The sequence below is a fragment of the Chiloscyllium plagiosum genome, unplaced genomic scaffold (assembly GCF_037043375.1).
Source record: "Chiloscyllium plagiosum isolate Xiang-an unplaced genomic scaffold, Cpla_swu_hap1 HiC_scaffold_40, whole genome shotgun sequence".
NCBI classification, from domain to species: domain Eukaryota; kingdom Metazoa; phylum Chordata; class Chondrichthyes; order Orectolobiformes; family Hemiscylliidae; genus Chiloscyllium; species Chiloscyllium plagiosum.
The window spans coordinates 27964829-27978173 of NW_028270178.1; the positions used below are offsets into that span (position 1 = coordinate 27964829).

At 41.8% G+C, this 13345-nt stretch overlaps 1 long non-coding RNA gene across 1 annotated transcript; it reads left to right on the forward strand.

Annotated features, from left to right (window-relative positions):
• Positions 1 to 875: 875 nt before the first annotated feature.
• On the forward strand, positions 876 to 13054 carry LOC148138425 (uncharacterized). The gene is made up of 3 exons (XR_015753956.1): positions 876 to 1364; positions 9589 to 9769; positions 12932 to 13054. It is a non-coding gene; the product is annotated as an uncharacterized LOC148138425 (long non-coding RNA).
• The last annotated feature ends 291 nt before the right edge of the window (positions 13055 to 13345 follow it).

Consider the following 13345-nt stretch of genomic DNA (forward strand, 5'->3'; position numbering starts at 1 on the left):
GATGGCACATGCTGGTGAATGGTTCATTTACTCTCGAAGGATAATACAAAGCTGCACTCAAACTCCAGGGAACTGAAGCTCATCGTCTAAATGTCAGATACAAACTGGGTGCTTTGAGTGTTCAGACGCTTCTTCAAACATTTCTTCAAGGACCAGCAGATGGCTTAAGTATCAGAGCAAAGTCTTGGCATACAACCACAGCATTGAACAGGCAGAGAATTGGGAGTCTCTAATGCCCTGTTGTATGTACTTAAGAACAATACTGAGACAGTGCCAAACTTCTGAGGGAGCCTTTCAGCTCGAAATGAGCCCACAATCCAACTTGAAAGCGGACTTAAATACGAGAATAAAATTACAACTGCGGTAAAAAAAGTTGCTGCGTTACTTCGCTGTCCCTGTAACAATTCAAGTGGTCTCATTTTAAATTTCCTCTTTGCAAATAACACTGGGGTTATAAAACCATGAGGGGCACAGGTAGGATGAATGATAGCTGTCTTTTCCCCAGGTTTGGGGATTTGAAGACTAGGGGCCACAGTTTTAAAGTGAGAGTAGAAAGATTTTAAAAACACACGAGGGCCTCTGTTTTTACACAGAGAGTGGTTGTGGATAGAGGAAGTTGTGGGTATGGATAAAATGTTTAAAAGACACTTAGATAATGACATGATTAAAAAAATGTTTGGAAGGATGTGGGCCAAGCGCAGACAGGTGGATAGGTTTAGTTTGGGATTATGGTCAACATGGACTGGTTGGACCAATGGATCTGATTCCCTCTATGACTTTATAAGTTTACAAAAGCAGTAGAGATTCTCCCATTCCTCAACTTGTGTTTACATCTAAAGCTGCATTAGGTCCAAACTGGTGATCTGACCTGTTATCTTACCGTAGCTGGTGGTATCCTACTGTCTGAAAAATGTTGACCCGTCATATTACTTTGAAATTATTTGATTGTGTAAGGAATGCTACATCTTGAGAAATGCGATTTCTAACGCTCTAACTATGAGCAACACCACAAACACAAAGAGGTCAAACCTTTATATTCTCTGCACAAAATGTGGGCACAAGGTGTTTTTATTCGAAGCAACTCCTCAGTTAAAATTTAAAAAAAAAGGCATTGCTGGAGATGGATTCCAGAAATCGATAAGCTTGGATTTATAAATACAGCCAAAAATATCACAGATGCTGTTGAGTTGAAAAAGAAAACAGAAAGTGCGGAAGGAATTCTTCAGGTCTGGCAGCCTCTATGGAGAGATGGACAACAGGAAGATTTTGAGTCTGGGATTTTACCTGTTGGGTTGCAGGATGCGGAATGCCCATCTACTTTTCAATCAGTTGCCTCGAACTGATTTTTGCTCACTGTGTGCCAGGTAAGTGCATCACTGTGTTGCCTCTGTCCTAGTTAAATGATTGATGCACAGGTAAATCTGTAAAGACAAATCTTCATTTTCACCATCACCTTTCCAGAACAGTTTCTTCCCTGTTGTTATGATTCTTTTGACTGGAGCTCTCATATATTAAAGTTGATCTCTTTCCGCACATTCTCTGTAGCTGTAACACTAAATTCTGCATTCTGTTCTCTTACTCTGACATCAGGTATGATTTGTTTGGACTGCACCAAATGAATGCTTTTCACTGTGTCTCAGTACATGTGACTATAGCCAAATAAATCAAAATCAAATCAAAGAAGTAATTTTAAAACTGGATAAAATGTTATATTCTCACTGTCTAATGGACTGTCCTTCCACCCTAAAGTTGAACATTTGAGTAACTTCCATTGTATGCTTTTGGAATCACAGAAAGACAAAGCGCATAACAAAAAAGATCATTCACTCCATAAACTGAGTAGCTTTCTGAACTGTAACCCATTCCATAGAGTAAAGATCTGTCAACAGGAAGAAATGCATATTTATGTTGCAGGGCGTTGGTGAAGACACACTGGGAGTTTTCTATTCAGTTTTGGTCACCTTGCTATAGGAAGGACGTTATTAATCTGGAAACAGTGCAGAAGAAATTTACAAGAATGTTGCCAGGACTCAAGGGAGAGATTGGATAAGCTAGGATCTTTTATTTAGAGCATATGAAAGGGGGGAAAATCTTATAGAAGTCTATGAGATTGTAAGAGGCAAGGATAGGATGAATGCACTCAAACTTTTTCCCAGGGTTGGGGAATCTAGGACGAGAGGGCATCAGTTTAATGTTAGAGGGGAAAGTATAAAAGGGAACCTGAGGGTCAACGTTTTTAGACCGAGGGTGGTACACATATGGAATGAGCTGCCAACGGAAGTGGTTAAGGCGAGTACATCAACAATGTTTAAAGGGCATTTGGGCAAATACATGGATCAGAAAGGATTAGAAGGATATGGGCCAAGTGCAGGGAAATGGGGTTAGCATGGATAGACATTTTGGTCAGCATGGACTTGTTTGGGCTAAAGGGCCTGGTTCTGTGCTGTAGGATTTTATGAGTCTATAACTGGAGCAAGAGTAGGCAATTCAGTCCCTCAAACGTGCCCGGCTATTTATTAGTCCTCTGCAGTGACATCAAGAGATCAGGTAGCCACTGGAAGTTCCAACACTTAATCAATTGCAATTTTCTAGTAAGCACTGTGCCCTTACTATTTTATTAAGAATTGTACACTTACAGGCAGAATGCCTTTAATTGAAAGGCTTGACTTATCTATCCTTTTCAAAAAAAGGCAACATCATCTCTCTGGCAATTGCATGTCTCACGTTAAACAAATATTTGAAATAGAAATACACGGGAATGTGGAACATAATGACATACCGGCGTTTCACCCAAATAGTCCATGCTCAATGTGATTTCCTTTCCCAACCTCATCTACCTAATCCTATCTGCATAACCAACAAAATTATAATCCCAATGGAGAGAAATGCCAGGGTGCTTCAGTGCAGGGAAATCTCGATGTCCGTGTGCATGGATCACAGAAAATGAGTGTACAAGTACAGTGAGTAATAAGGAAAGCAATTGGAGTGTTAGCATTTATTACGAAAGGAATACAATATAAAACTAGGGAAGTGTTCTCTGAGTAGACAAGGCATTAGTGAGACTGCACTTGGAGTATTGTGGATAATTTTCGTCTCTTTATTTGAGGAGGATGTCGTTTTATTGAAGGCAGTTCAGAGGAGATTCACTCGATTGACTCCAGAGATTAGGAGTTTGTCTTATGAAGAGAGATTTCTTAGGCAGGCACTTCATGGAGTTTCGGAGAACAAGAGGAGATCTAATTGAGGTATATAAGATGCTGCAGGGGATTGACGAAGGAGATGTTTCCTCATATGGGGCAATTTAGAGCAATGGGTCAGTGTTCTAGCAGAGTTAAAAATCTGTTAGGATAAAATCACTTCTGTCAAAGGGTCTTGGATTTGAGAAATTCTCTTACCTAAAATACGGTGGATGCCAGGACACTGAATAAACTGAAGGAGAAAGTGGACAGATTTTTAATTAGTAATGGGCATGATACAGAGTGGAGCTGAAGACTATGAAATAAACCACAATGGTACAGAATGGTGGAGCAGGCTAGAGGAGCTGAATAGCCTACCCCTGATCCAAGCTGTGGATAAATATATCTGCCTGCGCTCATAAGGTCAGAGAGATGTACAACATGGAAACAGACCCTTTATTTCAACTTGTCCATGCTGACCAGATAGCCGAACCTAAACTAGTCCCATTTGCCAGCACTTGGTCCATATACCTCTTAATCCTTCCTATCCATACACTCAGATGCCTTTTAAATGTTGTAATTGCACCAGCTTCCACCACTTCTTCTGGCAGCTAATTCCATACACGCACCCACCTCTGTGTGAAAAGTTGCCCCTTTTAAATCTTTCCCCTCTCACCATAAACCTGTGCCCTCTAGTTCTGGGTTCCCCTGACCCACGTAAAAGACTTTGTCTATTTATCCAATCCATCCTCCTCTTGATTTTGTAAACATCTATAACGTCACCCCACATCCTCTGATGCTCCAGGGAAAACAACCCCAGCTTATTCAGCCTCTCCCTATAGCTGAAATCCTCCAGACCTGGGAACATCCTTGTAAATCTTTTCTGAACCCTTCCACATTTCCCCCCTAAAGGGGGAGAGCAGAATTTCATACTGTAGTCCAATGTCCTAACCAATGTCCTGTATAGCTGCAACATGACCTCCCAACCCCTGCACTCAGTGCTCTGATCAATAAAGGAACGCATACCAAATGCTTTCTTCACTATCCTAGTTACCAGAGACTCTACTTTTAAGGAGCTATGGACCTGCAGTCCAAGGTCTCTTTGTTCAGCAACATGTCCCGGAACCTTACTACTAAGTGTATAAGTCCTGTCCTGATTTGCCTTTTCAAAGTTCAGCACTCACATTTATCTAAGTTAAATTCCAACTACCACTCCTGAGCCCATTGGCCAATTTGATCAAAATCCTGTTGTACTCTGAGGTAACCTTCTTTGCTGTCCTCTACACCTTGAATTTTGTTGTCATCTGCAAACTTACTAACTATCCCTCTTGTGTTCACATCTAAATCATTTATATAAATGACAAAAAAGTAATGGACCCAGCACCGATCCTTGTGGCACACCGCTGACCATAGGCCTCCTGTCTAAAAAACAAACCTCCACCACCACCCCCGGTCTTTTACCTTCGAGTCAATTCTGTATCAAAATGGCTGGTTCTCCCTGTATTCCATGTGATCTAACCTTACTAATCAGTCTACCATGAGGAATCTTGTCGAACGCCTTACTGATATCCATACAGATCATGTCCACTGCTCTGCACTCATAAATGCTCTTTGTTACTTATTCAAAAAACTCAATGAAGTTTGTGAGACATGATTTCCTGTGTGCACAGCCATGTTGATTATCCCTAATCAGTCCTTGCCTTTCCAAATATATATAAATCCTGTTCCTCAAAATTCCCTCCAACAACTTGCCCACCACCAATGTCAGGCTCACTCATCTATAGTTCGCAGCTTGTCCTTACCACTATCTTAAATAGTGGCATCACCTTAGTCAACCACCAGACTTCCAGCACCTCAACTGCGCCTTTTGATGACCTAAATATCTCAGCAAGGGACTCAGGAATCAGTTTCATAGCTTTCCACAGAGATCTAGGAAACACCTTATCAGGTTACGGGGATTTAACAACATTTATGATTTTTAAGACCTCTAGCATCTCTTCCTCTGTAATATGGTAATTTTTCAAGATGGCACCATCCGTCTCGCCACATTCTATATCTTCTGTGTCCTTATCCACAGTAAACACTGATGCAAAGTAGTCATTTAGTATCTACCCCTTATCCTGCAGTTCCATGCACAGGCTGCCTTGCTGATAATTAAGGGTCCCGAATCTCTAAGAGAAAGTGAGATCTTAAGATGCTGGAAATCAGAGTCAAGAGTGTGGTGCTGGAAAAGCACAGCAAGCCAGGCAGCAAATGAGGAGCAGGAGAATCGACGTTTCGATCAGGCAAGAGGCTTGTGGGCTGGGGTCTCCGAGATAAATGGGAGTGAGGTGGTAATGAGGGAAAGGTAGCTGGGAATGTAATAGGTAGATGAAGATGGGGGTGAAGGTGATAGTTCAGAGAGGAGAGTGGAGTGGATAGATGGGAAAGACGATGCACGGGTCAAGAGACAGCGTATGCAAGAGGGTCAGAGATAGAGAGAGAAGGAGAGAGAGAGAGGGGGAACGTGTACAAGAGAGCCAGAAGATCACAGAGCGAGGCAGCGCACATGAGAGAGTCAGACAGTGTGCGAGTGTCAGAAAAACAAAGAGAAAAAAAGCATTTTAGTATTAACACTATTATTATAATAATAATGATGTAAAAATCAGATATCCAGATATCACATAACAACAGGCGTAACTGGAGATGAGAGTCGAAAAGTGTGGTGCTGGAAAAGCATTGCAGATCAGGCAGCATCCGCGGAGCAGGAGAATCGACGTTTTGGGCATATGCTCTTCATCAGGAAAGTGGGGGTGGGCGGCAGGACAGGGACCGAGGGATAAATAGAAGCCATAGCCGAAGACACCACGAGCACCACATGCAACTTCACCCCTGCTCCCGCAGATGACAATGAACACAGCACTAATGCCTCCCCCCACCGACCACCACGGTATAACTGGAGTTGGACATTTGCTCCCTCAGCTTGCTTTACTATTTAATGTGATTGTGGCTGACCAGTTTGTGTTTTGAACTCTACATTCCCATTTACCCGCAGTAACTTAGATACTTGTTATTGCAAGGTTTGTGAAGGTTTGTAGCTCAGGTTGAGGTTTAGGGTGTAGGTTTGCTCGCTGAGCTGTAGGTTTGATATCCAGAGGTTTCATTACCTGGCTCGGTAACATCATCAGTGGTGTTCTCCAAGTGAAGCGAAGCTGTTGTCTCCTGCTTTCTATTTATATCTTTCTCGTGGATGGGGTTCCTGGGGTTTGTGGTGATGGCATTTCTTGTTCGTTTTCTGAGAGGTTGATAGATGACAACTAGATCTATGTGCTTGTTTATGGCGTTGTGGTTGGAGTGCCAGGCCTCTAGGAATTCTCTGGCATGTCTTTGCTTAGCCTGTCCCAGGATAGATGTGTTGTCCACTCGAAATGGTGTTTTTTTACATCCGTGTGTAGGGCTACGAGGGAGAGAGGGCTAGCTGGTGTTCGTGGTTCCTTGTGGCTAACTTTCTTCCTGTTTGTCCTACGTAGTGTTTGTGGCACTCCTTGCATGGAATTTTGTAGATGACGTTGGTTTTGTCCATGGGTTGTCCTGGGTCTTTTCAGTTTGTTAGTTTTTGTTTGAGAGTGTTGGTGGGTTTGTGTGCGACAAAGATTCCGAGGGGTCTTAGTAGTCTGGCTGTCATTTCTTTGATGTATGGTAAGATGGTTAGGGTTTCTGGCTGTGAGATCATTGCTTTGTCTTCCTCTATTTTGATGTTTTTGATGATTTTTAGGAATTTTTAGGAAACAAAATTACATATCTCCTAAGAAAAGTGTACAATTCCAGACAATTAAACAAGACGGAATTGCAGAAAATGAAACCCGACTGGACCAACACCCCACGATTCTACGGACTACCAAAAATCCATAAACCAGGAGACCCCTCAGACCAATAGTCTCACTAACCGGAATACCAACTTACAGATTGGCCAAAGAACTACACGCAAGACTGAAATACCTAGTAGAAGAGTCAAAGCACTCCATCCACTCCACCCAGGAATTCCTAAAATTCATCAAAAACATCAAAATAGAGGAAGACGAAACAATGATCTCATTCGACGTAACAGTACAGTTCACCTCAATCAACATCGATCTGGCAAAGCAAACACTTACCACACTTTTAGAAGAGACCATCTCACACACACACACCAACCACAATCAATCACATTACCAACGAAACCATCATGAAGCTAGTGGACTTGTGTCTCACCACCCACTTCAGTTTCAACAACATAGTCTCCAAACAAACCAACGGCACACCCATGGGAGCCCCGCTATCAGGATTCATAGCAGAAGCAGTAATGCAAACAGCCGTACCAACCATCAAACCAAAAATCTGGGTCCACTACATAGATGACACCTTTGTCATCACAAAACGAAACAAGATAGAAGAGACATTTAACATCATCAACAACACCCTCACAGGCATCAAGTTCACCAAGGAGGAAGAAACTGACAACAAACTCGCATTCCTGGACGTCACAGTCGAAAGAAAGGACAACAGAGAACTACAAACCTGCGTATACAGAAAACCGACAAACACGGACCAAGTACTTAACTACACCAGCAACCATCCCAACACACACAAACAAAGCTGTATCAGAACACTATTCCAACGAGCCCCCACACACTGCAGCACAGACGAACTTTGGAAAACAGAGGAGAACCACCTATACAACGTATTCAAGAAGAACGGATACTCAAAAAATGCAGTGTACAGATTCCTCAAGAACAAACCACGACAAGCAGACCAAACACGGCCAGAAACCCTAACCATCTTACCATACATCAAAGAAGTTTCAGAAATGACAAGCAGACTACTAAGACCCCTCGGAATCTTTGTCGCACACAAACCCACCAACACTCTCAAACAAAAACTAACAAACTTAAAAGACCCAGGACAACCCATGGACAAAACCAACGTCATCTACAAAATTCCATGCATGGACTGCCACAAACGCTACGTAGGACAAACAGGAAGAAAGTTAGCCACCAGGATCCACGAAAACCAGCTAGCCACAAAAAGACACGACCCTCTCTCCCTTGTAACCCGACACACGGATGAAAAAAAAACACCAATTCGAGTGGGACAACACATCTATCCTGGGACAGGCTAAGCAAAGACATGCCAGAGGATTCCTAGAGGCTTGGCACTCCAACCACAACGCCATAAACAAACACATAGATCTGGTTGCCATCTATCAACCCCTCAGAAAACGAACAGGAAATGACATCACCACAAACCCCAGGAACCCCATCCATGAAAAAGATATAAATAGAAAGCGGGACACAACAGCTTCGCTTCACTCAGAGGTCGCCACTGATGATGTTACCTAGCGAGGTAATGAAACGTTTGAATATCAAACCTACAGCTCAGCGAGCAAACCTACACCCTAATCCTTGTTACTCAAAGGAAAATAACTAACTGTGACTTTAAAATAGTCAATGACCCCAACCTTTCTGGGATAGAGAGTTCCAAATTCACACCATCCACAAAAGAACTTCTCCTCATCTCTATCCTAAAAGGGCAGCCCCTCGTTTTAAAAAAAGTGCCCCATCGTCCTGAACTCGCCCACAAGAACCACGATCCATTTAACATCCACTTCATCAAGGCCCTTAAGGCCTTTATACATTTTGATCAAGTCACTCATAAACCTGTCTGAACCCCAATGGAAGTTAGCCCAAACTATTGATTCAAAGTATTAATCTAGTAAGCCTCGAGCAGGAATTTATAAACAGCAGTTTGTTCCATCAAAACATTGCAGAGGGGCCTTGGGGCCAGAAAAGGTTTAGACACAAGGACATGAAGGACATTGATAAGAAATGAGGCAAAACAATAACGGTCTAAATGATTCTTGACTGAGTGAAAAAGACATGCATGTCATTAATGTATGATCTGGAACAGAAATCTCTTTTCTTCTGTTTGTATGAAGCAAGATTAGATGCTTCTGGTATAAAAGGTCCTCAATTTTTCTGTATTCTCCAGTATCTTACTCTGGAGTTGCGCTCCCTGCGTTGCTTGAATAATACAACTGTAATCCTGTACTCAATCTCCAGTGGTCTATTAAGTTACTGCAACAGAGAACAAAATTATACAAAGTATCCGAGATGTGATTTCACAGGCCCTGTATAACTGAAGCATAACATTCTTACATTTCCATTCAATTCCACTTGTAGCAAAGGATAGTTCCTCTTCCTTTTAAGTAAGATACTGCAGCTGTAACTCATGTACTAGAACACCAAAATCCGTCAACACCTCAGAACTCCTGAGTCATTCTGCCTTTAAAGGAAAATGATGTTTAACCAACATATTAGACTTCATCGAAGGATTATTATTTGCTTTGGATAAGGGGAGTCAGTGCACTTACTATTACTGTGTTTGATATCTCTAGGGTTTCCTGCCTCCCGCCAACCTTGAACAGAGGAATTATATTGGCAGATTTCAAGACGAATGAAACCACTCTTGAATCTTTAGAAATTTGGAAATTCGGAAATTCATGTCAATATGTCTCCGACCTCATTAGCAATCTCCTTCAAGGCCCTGTGATGGAGTCCACCTGGAGCTGGAGACTGGTCAGTCCCTTATTTCATCAGTTTACTGAGTAACGTATCCTTAGAGAATCTAATCTCACTATGTTTCTCCCTCTCACATCTTGATTTTGTTTTATCTTCTACAGTGACAGAGAAGCAAAATATATGTTCATTTCATTAGTCATATCTTCAATACCTATCATTTACTCTATGTTCTTACTCTCAAGAGGACTAACATTTACTTTTTGTACACATTTTATTTAGATAATCCTTTGGAAACTCTTGCTTTGTTGTTTTCAGATTTCAAGCTTGCTTCTTCTCATATTCTAATGTCATCCTCCTGATTAACCTTTGAAGCATTCTCTGCCATTCTTTATTTTTAGATCAATCATCTGACTTACTTTCACCCTTTCAATTGCATCAAATTGGATGATTTCTCTCACTTCTTTAGCTAATCACAGATAGAGAGTCCTCCATCTAAAATGTTTTGCTTTTGTTTGAATAGACTTATTTTGAAGTATCCTCTTAAATGTCACTACTATTAACATAAATCTATCTCCTTGCTTATTATGCTATTCTCTTCAGCGAGCTTAGCTTTCATACGCACAATTTATTTAAAATTAAAATAGTTGTCTTGGACACAATCTTCTCTCTTTCAAATCTGATGCAAAATTAAATCATGCTGTGATTGCTGCAACCTGGGAGTGTCTTTACTCGGAGATTGTTTCACAAATCCTGTCACATTCACAATTCCCATGATATGATAAACGTATAACCTGCTGCCTGATTGCTACTAAACATGCAGCTCGAAGAAATTCTCTCAAAAGTAATCGATAACTTATCATCCAGGCTACTACTGCTAAACTGATTTGCACACTTTATATATAAATTCAGGTCAATAATGATTATTGCCGTCCCATCATCACAAGCACCGAACATTTAATCTTGTCTACCTTGTCCTACACGGTGATCACCATTAGGGGGCCTGTAGACCATGCCTATGAATTACTGCTTTCCTCTAAGAGTCCTCGTGCCATAATGATTCACCTCAATGTGTGTTCGGAATTTGTTCACTTTGTTACGAAAGACATGGAGCTTTCACTTTTCTCTTTGTTTACTTTGTGACGTTAATTTTGATGGTTGCTGTATTCCTAGCTTTCTTTTATTTCTCTGTCCCTTACTGCAATTCTCTAACTCTCATTTCTCATGTTATCATTTTCCTTTCAACTTTTTTTTGATAAATCACCTCTTTCCATCTTGGAATCCCTTGCACCCATTATTGAGTGTGGGTGGAAGGTCGCCCAATGGTTAGCATTGCTGCCTCACAGCACCAAGGACCCTGGTTCAATTTCAGCCTCGGGTGCCTGCCTGTGGGAATTTGCGCATTCTCCCCACGTCTGCGTGCATTTCTTCCGGGTGCATTCGGTTTCCAAACATGTGCGGTTAGGCGAATTGGCAATGCTAAATTGCCCATAGTGTTCAGGGACGTGCCGGTTAGGGGAATTGTAGAGTCGTAAGGTAGGGGAATGGGTTTAGGATGGTATATCTTCGGCGGGTCGGTGTGGTCTTGATGTTCTGTTGCATATCTCCAAGTTTCAGATTGGGGCTGAATTACTGTCACAATGGGGAAATGTCTCAAAAGCTGTTTACTGTCCTGCATTAATACATCATCAAAACATGAATTCCCTTGGAAGATAGGAAATGGAGACAGCTCGTTGAAGGTGTCTGTATCGCTATATGAAGGTCTGTCTGAGTATGTGTTTCCGTGTGTCTGTATGTGTCTGTTCGTGTGCGATTCAGTATGTGCATTCAATGTTAAATATTTTCAACCTGTATTGATGCTGCCAGTCGTTTTTGCGTTTTCTTATTTATAAAGTCAATGTCAGTGTTGTGCTAACATAAAATGTTGGCTGTGGACAATTCTAAGATGTCTGCCGGACTCATTTGGGTCAGGAATGCTTTCAGCAAGGGAGAGGGGGCAATGTGTTCACTTTGTGACTCACTCACCATTACATGTCATTCTACACAAAAATTTTCACACATCCCTCGATTAGATTCCAGTCTGTAACTCACTCCGGGGTATCTGTTATTGTGTATATAAACCACCCTGAAAGCCTTGATTAGATTTTTGTCTGTAACTCACTCTGGTGTATCTGTTTATTTCAATATAAAAACCACCCTGAACCCCTTGATTAGATTCCATTGTGTAACTGACTCCGGGGTATCTGTTATTCTGCATATAAACCAACCCTGAACCCTTGATTAGATTCCAGTCTGTAACTTACTCCGGAGTATCTGTTATTCTGTATATAAACCACCCTGAACCACTTGATTCGATTCCACTCCCTGTCATGTTAAGCTCATGTCCCCAACACAATCTAATCTCAATTATGCTCAATGTATCACTTGTCCTCCTATCTGCTGGCACTACCATCATGTTAACTTTCTGATGTTTACGTACAAGATCAGCGAAAACTTTGGACAACAAAGTTTCAGAATTTCTCACCATATTGCACAAACATTCTGTTTTTTCTATTCTTCCTGCACATCACATTCCAGCATATTCTATTCCACCTGCCAATGTTTTGAATATAATTCACAAAACACTGACAGCAAAGTAGATGACATGATGGAATGTAGCAAACTCTGTTACACTCAGTACCTTCATGTTGCAGTGTAATAATATAGTCAGAAACCTTCCCTCCCTCAGAGACAAAACGTACCTGGCTCTGGAAATGGGAAATGGGTAGGATTTTAGTCTGCCACTGTGTTAGTTTAGAAATCTGTGCTACACATGGACACTTCTTCACAATATTTTCCATCTGCCTATGACTTGCTCACTCAGTGAAGCTGGCCATTGCGGGTCACAGCGTCTTTGGTCGTCCCCACAGCTTTCTCTCGCACCCAATGAGGGTCGTGTCAGTGTGTAGCAGAGGCTGACAAAAGAACAGACAGCATCAAACAAAGAACTTGATGTTGAATTTGTAGAAGAGTTCAGTACCTTTTGAGAATGTTGAGCCACTGATATATTGACCCGGTTGTACTGTGTGTGTGTGTGTGTGTGTGTGTGTTTGTGTGTCTGTGCACATGTGTCGCTGCATGTGTGTCGCTGCGCTGTGTCTGTATGCAGATGATAGACAAATGTCAATGGCGTAATAAACTTGAGGAGGATTTAAGCAGACGCTGTTTACTGTCATTGGCAAGGTACCTGCAGATGAAGGTGGTCCACAGGATTGCTGATGTCATCTCAGTAAAAGACTCAGTGAAACTTCCTTACTGTTCTTGGCCAATTGATATGAAGGACAGAATTCCTGTGAAATAGGCAGGTGAGTGCTGAGTGCTTTCTGTTTGTCATAAAGAACAAAGCGGTCAACCAATGTGCAAGTGCAGACACACACACACACAGACAGACACACACACAGACACACACACACAGCTATGGAATGCGTAAATATATTGGAGGGATATTGGCTTTATATTAATCACTGTGCTGTTACTGTCCCAGCAGTGTTTGATGGGACAATGGAGAGGGAGGTTTACTCTGTATCTAACTCTGTGCTGTCACTATCCTGGGAGTGTTTGATGGGGCAGTGGAGAGAGAGGTTTACTCTGTATCTA